The sequence below is a fragment of the Saccostrea cucullata genome, unplaced genomic scaffold (assembly GCF_032062105.1).
Source record: "Saccostrea cucullata isolate Sc308-1 unplaced genomic scaffold, CSIRO_AGI_Scuc_v1 ctg3984, whole genome shotgun sequence".
Taxonomy (NCBI): domain Eukaryota; kingdom Metazoa; phylum Mollusca; class Bivalvia; order Ostreida; family Ostreidae; genus Saccostrea; species Saccostrea cuccullata.
Window position 1 is genome coordinate 160,448 of NW_026920992.1, and position 18,936 is coordinate 179,383.

General features: G+C 33.4%; 1 long non-coding RNA gene across 2 annotated transcripts; it reads right to left on the reverse strand.

Annotated features, from left to right (window-relative positions):
- Window positions 1–1,155: 1,155 nt before the first annotated feature.
- Window positions 1,156–11,682, reverse strand: LOC134258930 (uncharacterized). Of its 2 annotated transcripts, XR_009990238.1 has the most exons (5): window positions 11,595–11,682; window positions 11,386–11,509; window positions 3,720–3,827; window positions 3,189–3,260; window positions 1,156–1,224 (listed from the first exon to the last, which is right to left on the reverse strand). It is a non-coding gene; the product is annotated as an uncharacterized LOC134258930 (long non-coding RNA). The 2 variants fall into 2 exon arrangements; XR_009990239.1 differs by lacking the exon at window positions 11,386–11,509 and having other exon boundaries at window positions 3,720–3,814; window positions 11,595–11,637.
- Between the last annotated feature and the right edge of the window lie 7,254 nt (window positions 11,683–18,936).

The window sequence follows — 18,936 nt, forward strand, 5'->3', positions numbered from 1 at the left end:
TCATACCTTTACAGCCAGCAAAATCTATTCATACTTTGCATATTTTAAGTGCACTAGATTAAAATTATAATGTAGAATAAAATTTCTAGAGTATTGAGTTGAGTTGAATTTATTTTTGATGAAGCCATGCAAACAATGGTGTAGAATTATATAAGAACAAAAAAAAAGAACTTTACATATAATTAATTATTTTTTTTATAACAAATTCTTTTGAATTAATGTACATTTAAATTTATCTTTTGATATATATTATTGAAATTGCAATTTTACTTCAGTATAACAAGGACAGATAAGTGAACACTGTTTCATATGATTCTCATATGATCACCGTTTCATATGATTCTCATATGATCACAGTCAAAACATTCGTATGAATTTTACCTGAGTATAAGAAGGACAAATTAGTGAACATTGTTTCATATGATTCTCATATGATCAGTTTCATATGATTCTCATATGATTATTGTCAGAATATTCATATGATTCTCATATGCAGGATCTTTCATATGAGAATCATATGTATATTACTTCATATGATTTACATATGTGTAATCATATGATTCTCATATGATTTGCCACATATGATTCTCATATGATTGTATATACATACACAGCTAATTGTGCCACGTACGTTTCACGTATGTTAAACGTATGTGACACGTACGTGACTTCACGTACGTTTTCCATGAAAAAGATACCACGTACGTTATACGTATGTTTTCACACGTGTGAATATCATGCGTGTCACGCATGTTAAACGTACGTATTGCCCACCATACGTTACACGTATATTGCACACGTACGTTACTCATACGTTTCACATATGAATAACGTACGTTTAACGTGTGTGTAACATCTGTTTCTCATAACATGTTTAATGGGTTTATTATTTGCATTGCTCATATTGTTAATGTATAAATACCATACAAAAATGTGTCAAACCATGGTTAAACACGTTTTGAACATTTTTTCACATATTGTAAACGTTGCTGAAACAAAAATTACGTGCAATTTAAATATTCAATTCATGCATTTGACATAATTTCTCTCAAAGGCATATTTTCTTTTCATCGTTGAATGATCCACTTTCTGGTTATCCTTCACTTTATATTTCCTGATCCTTATTCTCTTGAAGCAATCACAACAAAAGACATATTTAGATTTAAGCCAAATTTAATGTTGAGTATGTTAACATCAATTCATTCTTCTCCAGTTCTCTTTTATCTGTAAAGAAAAGAAAATATTAAATGCATGGAATAAGAGAAAACCTATTTTTTCCCCTGAACATTATTATTATCCACATATTAATCTTGGTTGATTCTCTGTAGAACTAAATATAAATACTAAATAATTAATTTTTTAGTATTCATAACTATGATCTTTTACACTATTTTTTTCACTATATCCCCAAATATCTACCTTGTAGTTTTCTTATCTAAAATTCATTACATAGCATTGATTTTTGGGTGAACTCAGAAAAAACTGTACATACTGATACCCCATATGCCAGCTAGCTTATGGTTCAAGTTTCCCAAGTGCAAGTCAAACTCCAAAGTCAAGGTCAAAGGTCAAAGTTGTTGATATCCAAGGACGGACTTGTCACAAAGAGTAAATATGTGAAATATGAAAGCCCTACTACTATCAGCTCAAAAGTTATGATCAAAGTTAGTTTTTTAACAGTGGGTTAAACTAGAAGTAAAAGGTCAAATATTTTAATTTATACCCATTGAAAGGTTTTGTCACAATAAATATACAAGTGAAGTATGAAAGCCCTTGCAACAACTGTTCAAAAGTTAAGGCCAAGATTCAAGTTATGAAACTTTCTTAAAAGTGAATCATACTCCAAGTTCAATTCAAAAGGTTAATTTGGTGTACCAATACAAAAGTATTGTCACTATGAATACCCAGACATTTCAACAGAGCTATAAAATACCATAAGTAGATCATGGTGACCTACTTTTTAAAAAACATTCTCCAAAGATGCCTCAACTGACAAAGTTTAACAATTCTAGGCCAATATAGACTTCTTTTGGTTTTATCTTCCTGATTATCTCCCCTTGTATAAGGTCCAAATCTGTGAAAATTTGACAATGATTGTCCAAGGGGATCTTGAGTTATGACCCACATTCTAACAAGAGGCCCACCTGTGCAATTTGCTAGGAAAAATCACACATCAGATCAGAACTGAAAGTTTGCTTGGGGGGGGGGGGGCTTGAATTTTACCCCCCCCCCCAGGGGGTCATGATTTGAACAAACTTGTATCTACACTACCTGAGGATGATTCCCTATAAATATCACTAAGCATGGCTTTAAAGTACTTGAAAACAAGATTTTAAAAGGTTTCCCTAGATATTCCTATGTAAAACTTTGATTGGCCATTTTAGCCCCACCCTACCCCCGGGGGTCATGATTTGAACAAACTTGGATCTACACTACCTGAGGATGATTCAACATGAGTTTCATCTTTCCTGGCCTAGTGGTTCTTGAGAAGAAGATTTTTTAAAAATGCCATTAATTTTTTCTAATTCATAATTATCTCCCCTTGGAAAAGGGCCCAGCCCTTCGTTTGAACAAACTTGAGTTCTCTTTACCCAAGGACGCTTTGTAGCAAGTTTGCCTGAAGTTGCCCAGTGGTTCTTGAGAAGAAGATAAAAATGTGAAAAATTTACAACAACGACAACGCCAACGACAACAACGCACAAATTTTGATCAGAAAAGCTCACTTGAGCCTTTGGCTTAGGTAAGCTAAAAAGTTTATGCACACCACACAAATGGCCGTAGCATTAGCTCTTTGAGCAATTGGCACAGAAGAGCTAAAAACAGTGTACATGTACACTTATATACTGGCTATGAGGACAATAGCTAGTTTATCATCCCCCAAGACAACAACTATTCCCCAAGATGCAGACGAGGGAAATAGTTTGCTGTTGAGGGAGATGATAAACAAGCTATTTTCCGAATAGTAAGTAAATAGGTGTTTTATTATGGCACCTGATCCCACCTCTGATGTTTCAGGGGTCCGTGTTTGCTCTGCTCTTATTTTGTATAGTTTTACGGACTTTGAGATTGAATACTGTTCGTTATCTCCATTATTAATCCTTCTATTATATACTGAAGCTGACTTGATTATATGTAAGGTCCGATCTGGATAAAACCAGAAGAGTTACAAAATGAAAAATTGAACTTACCTTCTGCATTAATCTTTAGCTTGGCATGGACTCATCTGTTTTTGTTTGTGTTCCAAGTGTATACTTTTTGTCCTTGAGGTTAAAAAAAACATATGAAAAAAAAAAAAATAAACGACTTTCACATTAAATTTTTCAAAAGTTATTCTCCTTTGCAGGGTCAATCCAGCATAAGGCCCTGTTTTCCCTCTGTAACCTTACCAAATTTAATGGTCGGTAAAAAATCTTTAAAAAAAATCTGTAATGAATATCGTTCATTAAGATTTTCATGTTGCCCCAAACTTCGGCAGTACAGGTACAGATCTAAATTGTTCAATAAGGTTTGTAGATTGAAAATCATAACAGGTAACTTACAAAGGACAAAGTGGGAAAAATGAGAGTTATGCCGACAAGGGAGATAACTCTTAGTAGTGTGAAATTCGTCAAACTTGATTGCATTTCAAATTTTACATGAAAAGCTTCAAGTTACATAAAGTATTTGCAAGTCTAAAAGCAATATGATTAGAAAATCTTATTCCTTTTTAAAAGTATTACCATATTCAAGATTATACTGGTTAAACTTTAATAATCTGTTTTGGAGTCCATTCTAGGCATATAGGTGTTTACAAAGATGAGCTTCAGTCACCATCCTGGAATGCATATCTAAAATCACATAAAAATTCTCAATCTCAAACACAATTTATATTTCATAAGGATTAAAAGGGCACATATGTAAATCAAAACTGTTACACCATTATTGCACTCAAAGATAATAATTTCCTTTACCATTAACCCTCTTAGTGCCAGAGGGGTCATATATGGGCTCTACCCACTGGCTGCCACAGGGGTCATATATGTCCCATCAAAACTATTTTATTTATTAAGTTTTGATCTATGCAAGATTTAAGTTCATTATTCAAGAATTTATTCTTAAGCATTTTTTTGCTTCAAATTATAAAAATTGTATATCAAATATCTTGTATCCGTGCACATAATATTATACTGAAGTAGGCTACAACTGTAATACGTTGACGACGTAAAAGTCGCATTGATGACGTCAAAAACGTCACAATAGGTAATGGTCTATAAGTTATAAAGGTAATGAATAAAACAACTATTGAACTCTCTTTCTTATTAAATAACTATAGATTCACTTTGAGAACTACAATGTATATAAAAAAATGTATAAATTAAAATAAATATTAGCGAGAAATATGATTATGACTTCATAAATATATCATTCTATATTTCAAGGGAAGACTTGAAATTTATCCTTGTTAGCAATAAAAAAAGTATCATTATTTGCAAAGTATGATCAGAATACTAGAATTGTCTTTTTCCCCCAATAGAAAAACTAATAAAATTTAAGATGTTTCCCTTTTGTGTTATTGAAGGGCTAAAAATTTGATCCCCGGGGAGGGGGGTGGGGGGGTGATAAGAATTTGGAATGAAACATTTTGCCTTTGAAAATTTTGCATGTATGTATCTCTTCTCCACTAATAGGAATTATGAAAAGTTTTCTATAAGAAAAAGAAAACATTTTTTAAAAAACTGTCCCTTAGAAATATATATTCTGTCCTGGAAGGGTATTAGAATATTATTTAAACAATCTGACTCAAGAAAATCATACTACAACGCCCCCCATCCCCCAAGAATGTTAGTTTTCAAAGGTAAATTTCATAAATATAATAAAGAACGCGTTTCGTGACTGACTGAAATTTTGAATTGACAGAAGTCTAGGATTGCTTAATGCTGGAGGCCAGAACAGGAAAATTAGATTATGAATATTTATCTGATTAGAAATCAATCAGAAAACATTTATGTATATTTTGTGAAAAAAAATCTACTCTAACTCCTTGCGTCGGATGCAAAAATAATTTTAAATCAAAGTACTGAAAGTACTGTTAGACGGAGGCTTCATGTCTGAGAGAACACAAAAGAAATATATGTGTCATACATTGCTGCAAAGAATATTATGAGAAATAATGTGTAGTTTTTTTTTTCAATTAAACATTTTTTTTAAAGAATACTCCAATATTCATGAGGTTTTTGGGATATTATAATTTCATCTTTGTAATGTAAACTTCGCCTTGATTAAAGTTCACTGTTATTAAGATGAGATACTTTCAATATTAAACCTTTCAACGTAAGAAACAGTAATTGACTAGGCCTGGTTGACATAAAACTTAGACGGGCTAACTTTTTATCCCAGTCTCACTTAAGGAATATATAGTGGAAAAGTGAGACTGAGATCAAAAGTTAGCCCGTCTAAGTTTTATGTCAACCAGGCCCGGTTTGATGAATGTAGGTTTAGTATGTTCTAGTCATGAGCCCAATGGCGGAATTAAAAGGGGCCCCTGGCCCTCTCCCTTTTGAGTCCTAAATACGCAATATTTGATAAATGAGTGTTTTAATTATGGCTGTGGGCCCCTTCCCTGACCTCAAACTGGTCCCCCTATTTCAGAATTTCTGGATTCAGCACTAGGCCTCAGCCTGTCAGGAGTCTCCATATTTCAAGATATCTTATTTATAGGTCACAGAGACCTACTGTTAACATAATTATGACATATAATAGCTACCAAAATCAAAATTTCTCGGCCTTATTGTAATAATGTTATGATATGAGCTAACATGGAAAAAGAAGCAGCCAGGTAATTGGACATGAACAACTTAATATAGTACAGTTTGTCTTAAACCTTTGTGATACAAAATGGGGTGACCTAGCATGAAAGCAACACAGAATTTTCTTTAAGTAATACAACTTCATTAACATGCAATAAATGTACGTGCCAGAACACAATTTTTTGAGTGGAATAAAATATACTTTCTTACTTTATGTAAACAGAACAATCAAGTTCATAAGACTTGCTATTTCACAAGTTTAAATTGTTTTTGGAGAACTGGAGTATTGCTTACAATAACAAAGATATATCTTGACAAATTTGACAACCAATATTTCTGGAATTATTAAATGTAGTATTTTATCATATGACAGATTAACCCAAAAAATGTCTTTCTTAACTCGTATACCAGTGGAAATGGTTGTCCTTTTCAGTTTATCTGTTTAAAACAATCATTAACAATGAGACATGATTACAAATTACGTAGAGAAAAGTTATAAATATATAACTATGATTTCTGCTTTTCAGTAACTCTGTTAAAACAATCACTTTACCAATGATGTAGGTTAAAAAAAATTGACATGAATACCAATGATCAGAAATACATGTAATCTTGTATATAAAAAAATAATTAAAGTTTGGGATGTGAAAGAGGTAAAACACAAGTATCAAATGCAAATAAGGATCAACAATATGACAATAAGACAACTTATTTCAGAAGATATGATTTTTAATTATTAATTAGGATATTATGTGATAAAACATGTAAATCCTATGAACCAAGATTTGGGTTGTACCCAAGGGTCAAACGTTACAAATGCATTTTGATCTCAATGTCAAAGTTGCCGTTTGTTTCTCTCTTATCTAATGTGAGGGTACCCCAAACACTCAAACCGCTTGTAAAAAAGTGTAAATCTATTTTCATGTGCTTCCTGAAATTATACATAGTATCAAATAATAAAATTCAAAACTAGACTGTTAATATTCCTACATATAAAAATAATATGCATTTGTTTATTCATCGATCCTTGTAAGACTAAAAAACTCCATGAAACCTATTGATGCAAGCGTCAAAAATCGGCCGCAAACCAATTTATCGGTCCTTTCAAAAAGAAATTAGAAAAGGAATGAAAATGAGATTACAAACAACAATCAAGCACAAAAAATTCCATTAAAACTGAAATGCTTGATCTATTATTAAAATATCTTATATTATACCTGCGACATAAAACATATGCATGCGACATAGCAGGATTTTCTTCAATACATAATACAGGTACATCTGCGTCTCCACACGTAGTTTGATACACAGGCGAGTTCTGGTGGAAGTTTTTACAATTAAATATAAAACTAAAGTTTAAACTTATCTGTAACTAGAGATAGTTTTTACTTTAATAAAAGAAGCAATTGATAAGTGGGGTTCCTCGATCACTCTCCGCGGATGTTAAAGCCCCCCCCCCCAACTCCCTCTAGATCCGCCACTTAATTTCTTCTCGTTCTAACCGGCGGGAAAAGGCTCAGCATATTGTAAAACATGCTTTATCATCGTCTGTTGGAACAAAATCTCCTAATATTCTGTCTGATAAAAAATTAATAGTAAATCACATTTTTTTTACATATTCCGTAGGAAATGTATTTATATACACGTCATTTAAAAAAATATTAGACAAATCCTGTTTATTTAGAAAAAGTAGAACTGTTTGTTTATACGTGTATGTGACGCGATCTTTGTTTTAGACTATGCCTATCCTTGCGGTCGGTGTAACGCCGAGTCGCTCTAAATATAGAATTCTCAAGGTAATGAAAACAATTCCACCGATAGATGGTGCTTGAGAAATCTTTCCTGTTTACATTCCATGGGCAAGACAATCCCTATACACGGAGGCTGTCATACAGCCTCCGTCTAAAAATGGATCGAATAGTAGAAAAACCCAATCAGGAGTACTACAAGTGGATCTTATTACCCATGGACATCGATTTAAAAAAAAAAACAAACAAACAAAAAGTGTATGTTTAGATATTGTTCATCTTCAACATGTTCAATAAATTGTTGATTATCATGAAGAAAAAGAGTAAAAGATTTCGCCTCACCGACCATTGTTACTTATACTTGTAGGTAAATCTGTTTATGTGTGACGCTTCTGATTTCTTTATTTCTTTAGCTCCAATATAAGACAATATTACAGTCACTGTGGATTAGCTACTATTTGCAAGCGTGTACGTCAAAGCATTCACATTTACATCCCCCTTAGAAAGGACAAAAAAGGAAAAAAAGAGAAAAATGTTTTTTAATACATTTGTTTCAGTATATTCAAATATAAATTCAAGATTTTACATTATCCACACACTGTACACTCTGGGACACAATCAAAGACTCCTTAATGTTGTCAATCCCCCCCCCCCCCCCCGCATTGTAGTACCTGTTAATGCTGCTCCAGACCCCTTTGCTTGAGTCAGAAAAGCATCTACATTATCTTTGCCCAGTTATACCACTGAAATAAACATATACAACCAACCTGTTAATTTTTTAAACACTTCATGCAAGTAAATTAAAATTTAATTATAAAGATTAAAATTTTCATTTTAAAAAATACCCTGCTTAAAATCTGCAATCAATTTTGAACAGAATGATTGTATTAGCAAAATTTGACAGTCATGTAGATTTCTAAAAGTTGGTCCATCGTAAACCACATGCCTAGATCAGATAATAAATCTATTATCATATCATGGCATAAGAAGGGACATACAGTAATTAATTTTATTTTTTTTAATCCTTAAAAGCAATCAAAATAAGTAAAAGAACAAAAGTTTTTGTTGTTGTTTTTTGGTTTTTTTTTAAATTTAAATAGGCCTATTGCTGAGCATTTCAGTGTAAAATCTATAGAAAGCAATGCAAGTTTTTTTTTGGAGGGGGGGGGGTTGCAAATATTTTTATAGTAGGACTATCAAATAGACACTACTTTCAAGTATCAAGCTAAGAAGTTATCTACAGAGTTTATTTATGTTTTCACTGAGGGAGCTTAAGCATAAAGTGAGCATATACTTATTATGTTTACACGGTTAAATACATATCGACAAAATTGGGGGGGGGGGGGGGGAGTCCCTGTCCCTCAAGCCTCCCCTTCCGGTTCCTACGGCCATAACAAAAAAATCTATATGCACCTGGAGCAATTTCCCAAATAAATAGAATCAATTTCCGAAAATAAAAATTCATTGGCGTTTAGAACTTCTTAGTTACATTCAGGTTAATGTACTTGTAATGCTAAAATGTTACTGAAGTATTAAAGTACTTTGAATTAGGTTTCATTCACAAACCAAAAGAAAACTTGTAAATGTTATTACATGATTGCATATTTATCCCCCCCACAAGTATTTGTAACAACTGTGTGTGTGTGTGTGGTTTGCTATAGTCCCCTTTCCCCGCTTTTCGGCTAAATCTGCGTCTTTTTAAATACTTTTTGTGTTGCCTGTAGAGCAGAGCGGCACTTAGGGATCATTTTACACAGTGTCTGTCTGTCCGTCTGTCACACCTTGTACTAGTACTTCGAGAACTATAAGTATATGGATTTCATATTTTGCACATATATATAGCTTCTTTGAACTTGACCTTTGACCTACTTTCTGAAATGGCTGACAGTGCCGATGTACAATTTTTTTTACAAGTACGAGGTAAGTCTATATGCTACTTGTATTTAACATGCAGATTGTTTGTTATAAAACTGTTTTAAAATATATCAGCATTACAGTCCACTTGACCTTTGACTTACTTTGCGAAATAAAGTCTCTTTTGGATTCTTTCAATTACGTATTAATTAATTGATAAATAATTATTTATAACATAGGCGTCGGAACCGGGAAGGGGGGGTGGCTTAAGTTAGCGCCCCTCCCCCTCTTTCAACATGTACATGTACGTTCTACTTTGGGTCAAAAAGTGTTTATAAAAAATGGTACTGTAAGACGTTCGATCCTACCCCCTACCCCCCACCTCGCCGAAATAGGATTTTTTTTTCGCTTGTCATGGTTTTTGCAGTTCTTGAAATTTTTATGCGCCCGAATTTATTCGGGGCGTATATTGTTTTTGTCCAGTCTGTCTGTTTGTATGTTTATCTGTCTGTTGTCAACTTTAACCTTCGCCATAACTTTTGAACCGTGAGAGACAGAGACTTCGTATTTGGTATGCATACTCCATTAATTAAACACTTTCAACTGACATCAAGGTCACTGACCCTTTGACCTTGACTGTAACCTAAATGCTAAATATAGCTTTCTCGAACTTTCGCCATAACTTTTTAACCATAGGAAATAGTGACTTTATATTTGGTATGCATACTCCATTAATTAAGTGCTTTCAATTAAATGACACAAAGGACAATGATCGTGTGACCTTGACTGTGACCTATTCGCTAAGAATTGTTTTTTAGAACTTTGTTAATTGCCGCCGGGCGCATAGTGTTTCACAAACGCATCTTGTTTTCTCTCTTTCACTCACCCCCACCCCCAAATTTTACGATCCGTAGATCGTTTTTTTCCTTTTTTGCATAAACTATACATACACGAGAAATTGAAAAGCTGACCACTCTTAGATTTACTTACATCTTTAATGAAGCTAAAAACAGGCAACACATGGTGTTCCTTGGAACACTCTAGTTTTGAAATTACTTGTCACATACATGTATGACATTTTCTTGATTTTCTGCACTTGAAATCGTAAAAAAATGTGCTAATTTTGAATTCGTATTTCAGCAAAAACGAGAATCAATGTAAATAACTTAATAATGAATTTTTAGTGTTTTTCTTTAATTTTGTTTGTTTTGGGGTGTTTGTTTTTAAGAATTCGATCTTAATAATTTAAAACTATATAAAGACGTAGTGTTAATAAACGTAAGAGTTACCGTAATATCTTTTGTATTCCAGATAGTGTTGATTGTAAAGAAAACGTGCATATATTTTGTCTAAAAACCTCTTTTCGATAAGCGAAGACGGGGGCTTATTTCCAGAACGTTTCCTTAGCAAAATTCAATAAATTAGTGTTGAATTTATAATTAAAATACTTTTTATTAATAGTACTCATTCTCTTTTCCGAATATTTATGAGTAGTAATTTTAGACAGCGTAAAACAAAACAAGAAACAATCTGTTTATTGTTAAAAACGTTTACACTGTATATTTTTCATATCCTTTTACATAAGAATCTTTGCGAAATTACGCGGATTTTTTTTACTGTGACGTAATACTAGCAAAGGAGCTGACGTCATTAAATCAGAATTGAAATGTCACTGTGTTCGTTATTTGTAAAATCATTACAATCAAAAATTATCTTTAGGATGTTGCTTATCATTAAAAGAATATTCAATGCATTCTGATACTTGACATGTAAGCAAAAGTTCTGGCGTATCGACTGCACAAATTAGACACAGTTCTGGCAGTAAGAGGGTTAAATGTGGTGTTTTAAATACTGTAAAAAAGAAATATATTCAGTGAGTGGAACTCTACATCAAATTGTTGTTGTTTCTTCTTTTTTTTGGATCTTATTTGTTACTGTTAGGTTAAAATCATTTTAAATAAATACTTAATTGTTATAACAGTATTGTTAAACTTCACCTGCATTTTGATATAACGTGCCCGTGTTGATGGATACACCTGGGTGCTGACCAAGACAGCTCACTGGCTCAACATGGTCAATATTTTCTGTTTTTGGTAACCCACGTCTCCATTATGTAATACACTGAGAAAAAAACACCCCCCTTAGTTTACATGCAACACACAGTCATAAAGCAATTAAATAATTGTTGATTTTATGCATCCCTCACCTTTAGCTAGGCCCTAGAACTTACAGACGTCAGACTTCTCTTTCCAGTGACGTCACTGGTAACGTACATGTAATACATGAATGGAGGCTGGAAAATTCCTGAAGGTATATTTTATAAGTTTTATACGGACGGTACCCAATGTATATTTGATAAATATCTAGATGAATCATTTACTCCCTTTTGAGATTTGTTGTGAAATTATCGTGAATTTCTTTCTTTTTTTTTTTGCTCTTGAATTCGGATTGATTATATCTACCGATGACCGAGTTCAATTTTAAGTGCTTCTGCCGATATCCGATACATATGACGAGATTGATTGGAAAACTTTTTATGTAAACTTTGTTAACTGTTTTTAGAGTAAATTTTAAACCAATGCGAACTGATAACATTATTCCAGACATGAAAGTGGACGTAAGGCCATAAGGTAAACAATATGAAATAAATTGAAACATTAAATACGCACACGACAAGTCAACAACGCACACACATGAATGCTTCAGCAGTGTTCAGTTGTGATTGGGTTTAACCAAATATCATAATAATGTTTAATTATGTCAAAAAAGATATTTTAGATTTTAAAATATTATAATTATTAAAATACATGCAACTTCTGATCTAAGGACCCGTTATACATGTTATAAGAAGGATTTTATAGATGGTCATATCACTATGATTGCTCTTCTTCCTGAATAACAGGTTAAGCCCTAAGTGCCTATTGATTGTTATGTTAAATAATATCTTGATTAGGCCTAGTTCTCCAAAACTTAAACTATTAAGGAAAAATAGTTAGTTGTGGAAGTCAGCCATACCTTTATACAAAATGTTCCTGTATTTTAAGTGAAATTATGTAGTCCCTAGCAACAATAAATGTTTAACACATTGGATTTTTTTCTCTTTATAGCAAAAACTAAATTATAATTTGATTAAAAAAATAAATTTGAAATAAAATAAAAAGGATTAGATTTATAGTCAACCTACATTTAACATACATGTATGTAATAATATGAATTTACAAAATATACAGCCTTCTCATTCTCAAACATAGGTTTTCACACACATGTAAAACACCTTTTGCCTGATAATACACATACTATATTCATCAACATATGTAATGAGAGCTTTAGAATACAAGTAAACCATAATTTATTTATGTACATTAGTATATTTAATGCGTGGTTTATAATGCACATAAACTATATATATACATGACATTTGTGCTTTATAAAACACATGTAAACCATGAGTTCATTAACGTACATGTAACATGTGGTTGACGATACACATGTAAACCATGTGTTCATTAACGTACGTGAAACATGTGGTTGACTAAACACATGTAAACCATATATTAATTAACGTACGTGTAACATGTGGTTGACAATATACATGTAAACCGTACGTTTATTAACGTACGTGTAACGTATGGTTGCACATAACATATGTTACACGTACGTTTCACGTACGTAACACATACGTGTATTCCAAACATACGTTTAATGTACGTTATGTGAAACATATGTAGTCACACATATGTTATATGTACATTGTACCACATGCGTGAAACGTATGTTTGTAATACACGTATGTGATACGTACATTTCACATACGTGAAACGTATGTTTGTAATACACGAATGTGATACGTACGTGGCACAATTAGCTGTGTATGATTCATATATGATCCACATATGATCCTCATATGAATGGCAATGCATATGTGGATCATATGTGGCTAAATTGCCTATGTATGATTAGGTCATTCAAAATACCAGTAATTTATATATGGAAAATGTAATTAAAATGCAGCATTCAAAGATGAAATTGATTTTTTGAAGCCATTTTATTTCAGTGTAACTCTACACCATAGCTAAAAGTATTGATCATGCATCAGATGATCACACTCAAAATTGGATTTGATTTAATATTTAAATGAGTGAATAGCTTAATTTCTTTTATAAACAGCCCTTTACTACGTACATGCAAGCCCTATCAAACCATTTATAACTCTTGCCTTTAATCAAGTTAATACGTCAGTATAAATCATAAATACATGAAGGTGTTCATCAATGAGGAAACATTTTACTGTAATAATCATTAATGGGACTTACTTGCAGGTGAAATCATTAGATTTCGTGGTGGCTCAGTGTTCATTGAATTCGAGGTACACTCCATCCATGAATTACATCCTCCACAAATAACGGTTACAAAGTGTTAAATATGCTAACTGTAGGTTCAACACACAAAATAACCTCCCCACGAATCTGTAAAATTGAATTAATGCCCGAAAAATGTCCCCATGAATTTTCATGATTCCTCAGTAAGTAATATACTTAATTAGCAATCATGAAAATATTAATGACTCAAACTGTGAAAATGTCATATCATGTGGTGACTTTATCCTCGTATTGAATATAACATTAGTATATTTATAATTATCCCGCTTCAGACAAATTTGTAGACAATTGATTGGATGAGAACTCATCACATGACGCCCTGAAATTTTCAATATTACGTCTCCGAGTAGGGGGTGTATTAAAAATCGGGCACGCGATTCTGTTCGTAACGAAGCTAGGGTAAACAAACATGGCGGCTAATAAACGGTTCGCGCAGACGACCGAGCAAGAACTTGAAGAAAAAAGAATCAAACTTAATTCCAGGAACACAATTAAGTGCAACAATAAGGCTGCAAATACTTTAAGAGATTACTTAAAGGAAAAAACGCAGGATACAGCATTTGAACAGTTTGATGAGGTCCAGTTGAATGAGGTGTGAGGACATTTTCACATCGATGCTCGGAAGCCAAACGGGGAGAAATATAAAACAACCTCTCTTGAGAATATTCGCCATGGACTAAACAGGTTTTTAGATCTCCTCCTCATAATAAGTCCTTTGATATAATTAAGGACAGCGCATTTAAGGATGCTAATCAAAACTTCAAGGCAATGATGGCAGAACTGAAGAGAGAGGGACTGGGGACTATTACACACCACCCCGTAATTGACGAATCAGACAGGACGAAATTATACACGTCTATATACCTAAACCCAGCAACACCTAGTGGACTATTCAACAAGGTTCACTTTGACATCAGATTATACTTTTTCAGGTTAGTACATTGTATTAAAATCTTCACTGCAGGTAATTTGTTAAGGTTTTATTCACTGATTTAACTTTTGTTATGACTAATGCTCATCAAATACAGAATACCGGTAACTTATGTTGACATAAATTTCTTGTTTCAGAAGGGGCTGTAGAGATATCACAGATATGACAAAAAACACTTTTGTTATACGAAAGGATCTTAAGACAGGCTTACGATTTGTTACCAAGGATTTGGACGAAATGACCAAGAATCACAGGGAATGTGATAAAGAAAACATCTCGCCAATAATGCCTGAGACATCAGATAAATAAATTTTGGATTTAATAAAATAGAATAGTTCAGTTTTATTTTTTTAAAAGAATGCTTTTTTAAATTTATATATATGAGATTTAATGTGATATACTATAATACAAGTTTAATTTATTACACTTAGGTTCACCTTATTGTCCAGTGACAAGTTTCCAGACGTATATGGACAAGTTACACCCAGAACTTGACCGTCTTTGGCAGCGTCCCTTAAATTCCTACACAGATACAATGTCCGTGTGGTTCGGAAAAGTGTGGTTCGGTGCCAAAATGCTTACATCTTTTATGTCCGATCTCAGCAGAAAATGCAATCTTTCAAAGATATACACAAATCATTCCATTCGTGCGACTGGAGCTACAATGTTATCAAAAGGGATGTATGGCCCATCGCAGATTATGGCCGTCACTGGTCATAAATCTGTCCAGTCCTTAACAGTGTACCAAAGAGTTGATGAGGATGAGAAGTTAAAGATGGGACAGAGCATCTCTGAAGCACTACTGCCTAGTGCTCAGAATCAACTCTGCCTACCCTCTTCCAGCAATCCTGGACCCCAACTTGCTTTGCCGTGTACTAGTGCTGTGGGATCCCAACTTGCTCTGCCATCTACTAGTGCTGTGGGTCCCCAACTTGCCTTGCCACCTGCTAACACTCATGATGCCCAACTTACCTTACCAGCTGCATCAAATTCTGCTTCCAGTGATGTTCTTGAAGGAATTAACTTCAATGACTTGTTTGATAACTTTTTTTCTAATACAAATGTTTCAAATATAGCAATGCAATCTAGTCAAAAAAACCCTACAATTTTCAACATCTGCCAGTTTTCGTTCAATTTCAATATTGATAAATAGTGTGTCATCATGTAATTAATTGACACTGTCATCATTGAAATACAGTTACCTTTGCAAAACTACATTCATGTGTTCTTTGTTTAGTGTGCTAATATCATAAATTGATTTTCTGATGGTATTTAATATATAAATATGTAAAGGTCTTCAACGGGATAAATTCGTTACACAGTCAGTTAGTGACCTAATACGTATTCATACAGGGTCTGAAATGGAAATCCGTATTGGGCGAGGCGAAGCATGTATAAACAACAAGTTTGTGTTAGTGTTATATAAAATGCCAGTCCTCAATGAATGCAAATTCATGTATCATGAATGCTTGACCTTAACTTCAAAACAAACAGCAGTTGCAGAAAAAGTTTTTCATTAATTAATCTCTCTCATCATTTTCTTCTAAAGTTACAATAAGAACTTTTTCAGTATTAATATAAGAATGGTTTTTTTAATCCAACTACCTTAAAAGTTAATATTATTCTTGAATTTACATAAAGGGGAAAAGATATGCCTTATTTAATCTATTTCTTGACTTTAGAATTTAATAAAATCATAACTTATTATGTAGGTATTTTAACAAAAATAAAGTATTAATATTTATATTTAAATCCACATTTCAGAGTGTTCATACCATTCCAAATTGACTGAACTTCAAAACAAACTTCACTTGCAGACAGAGGTGGTAATTCATCTCAATTTGACAGATAAAGATAATGCTTTGGATTTTCTTCAGGAGGAAAGCTAATTAATCCCAAGGGACTCATAACAGCATTCAGTTTACAATGGAAACATCTTCAGCAGTTATCTCTCTTTGCTAAAGCATTCTAATATAAAGTTAAGGAATATACCCCACTACCCCAGCTCCAAACCAAGGGACATAGAGAAACAAACTTAGCATCAAAATATGTCTTTCTGCCTTTTGAACTACCATACCAAATTTGATCTTAAATAGGCAACCATAAAAACGTTATTAGGAAAAAACAAGAAATCTGTGGACGGAAGAATGACAGACGGACAGACAGAGTGATTATTATAGGAACCCGTAAATCATTGCGGGGCCCTTATTATTTTCTGATATGTCGTGTTACAACAAGCTGTATAAAACCTAGTTTTAATTCTGATTGTATGCAGTTCCAGTATTAGTAGACCTATTTTTATATTCATATAAAGCAGAATTATAAAATAATATAAAACACTTGCTGTGGCATTCAACTCAACATTTAGATATATCGACGACGTATTGCCATTTAACAATGACATGGTAACTTTAATTCCTATGTCGATATGATATATGCTGGTGAATTTGAGAGAAAAGATACAACAGAGTCTGACACATCTGCTTTATATTTGGATATTTTACTTGAAAAAAACGTTAATGGTAATCTAACAACCAACCTCTATGATAAACGTGATGACTTTAACTTTTCTATTGTCAACTAAATTTCCTTACCTATGCAGCAATACACCTTCATCACCTACATATGCAGTTTATATCTTAGTTGATTCAGTACTCATGAGCATGCTCTACGTAGAAACATTTTCTTAATCCAGGTAAATTATTGACAAAAAAGTTGATGAAACAAAAAATATCAGCAGTCCCGTTTTAAATCATCATTTCGTATGATCTTGTCAGCAAATACAATTAATCATTGAGTCAAATGCTGACTGACGTGTTTAATATAAATTGTTAGTCCATTATTTATATAGTGAAATCATGCCAGATTTTCTGTTATTTCTCGATCATGACAAAAAGCACATGGCGGGTGTGAACGGTAAGCAGGGGATACTAACTCGATCCTCCATGGCACATGATCCCACCACCTGATAAAACTGCTCCTATTTTACATTGTTTTATGGCCTTTTTATTTTGAATACTGTTCGTAATCCCCATATGTTTTATATCTGTATACTTGTTTCTCAACTGTATTAAAGGTTAAAAAACATTTTATTTACATTTTGATTAAGAATTGTTTGGGGAACATTATCTAGAACAAGAGGCCCATGGGCCACATCGCTCACCTGAGGATTGTGGCTAGGTAAAAGTATACATTGGTTTATTATTGAAAAAATAAAATCCAAAAGTAGTCCCATGAACAATCATGGATTTTCTATCTTTAGAAGATTTTTAAAGAATTTTCCTCTATATTTCTATGTAAAACTTTGGTCGGCCATTTTGGCCCCGATTCTACCCCTGGGGGTCATGATTTGAACAAACTTGAATCCACACTACCTGAGGATGATTTCCATAAGTTTCATCTTTCCTGGCACAGTGGTTCTTGAAGAAGATTTTTAAAACATGCCACCAAATTTTCATTAATTCCCAATTATCTCCCCTTGAATGAGGGCGTGGCCCTTCATTTGAATAAACCTGAATCCCCTTCACCCAAGGATGCTTTGTGGCAGGTTTGGTTGAAATTGGCCCAGCGGTTCTTGAGAAGAAGATTTTAAAACATGCCACCAAATTTTCATTAATTGCTAATTATCTCCCCTTGAATGAGGGCGTGGCCCTTCATTTGAACAAACCTGAATGCCCTCACCCAAGGATGCTTTGTGGCAGGTTTGGTTGAAATTGGCCCAGCATTTTTCTTGAGAAGAAGTTGAAAATGTGAAAAGTTGACAGACAGACAGACAGACGGACGGACACACATTTGGTTATATATTGGGTACATCAAATCCAAGTCCTATTGGATACTGCTTATTGGATACAAAAAAGTGTACACAAGAGAGAGCATTATTTGGGTAGTTACTGTTCAAATCTTATTGGATATTAATCCTCGTGTCCGTATTTTATTATACCCGCACTTTCTAAAGAAAGTTCGGGTATATTGTTGTTACTCATGTCCGTCTGTCCGTCCGTCTGTCACACTTTCCTTCCCTGAACTCCTCTTACATTTTACACAGTAGCTTAATCATCTTTTGGGAGATGGTTGGTGGTGTCATGTAGATGTGCAGTAAGGTTACAGAGGTGCGCCGGGGGTTCAAATGGGGGTCAGAAAATGACGTTTTTTATGCAAAAAGCCCCGTCTTCCCTGAACTCCTTCTACATTTTACTCAGCAGCCTAAACATCTTTTGGGAGATGGATGGTGGGGTCAT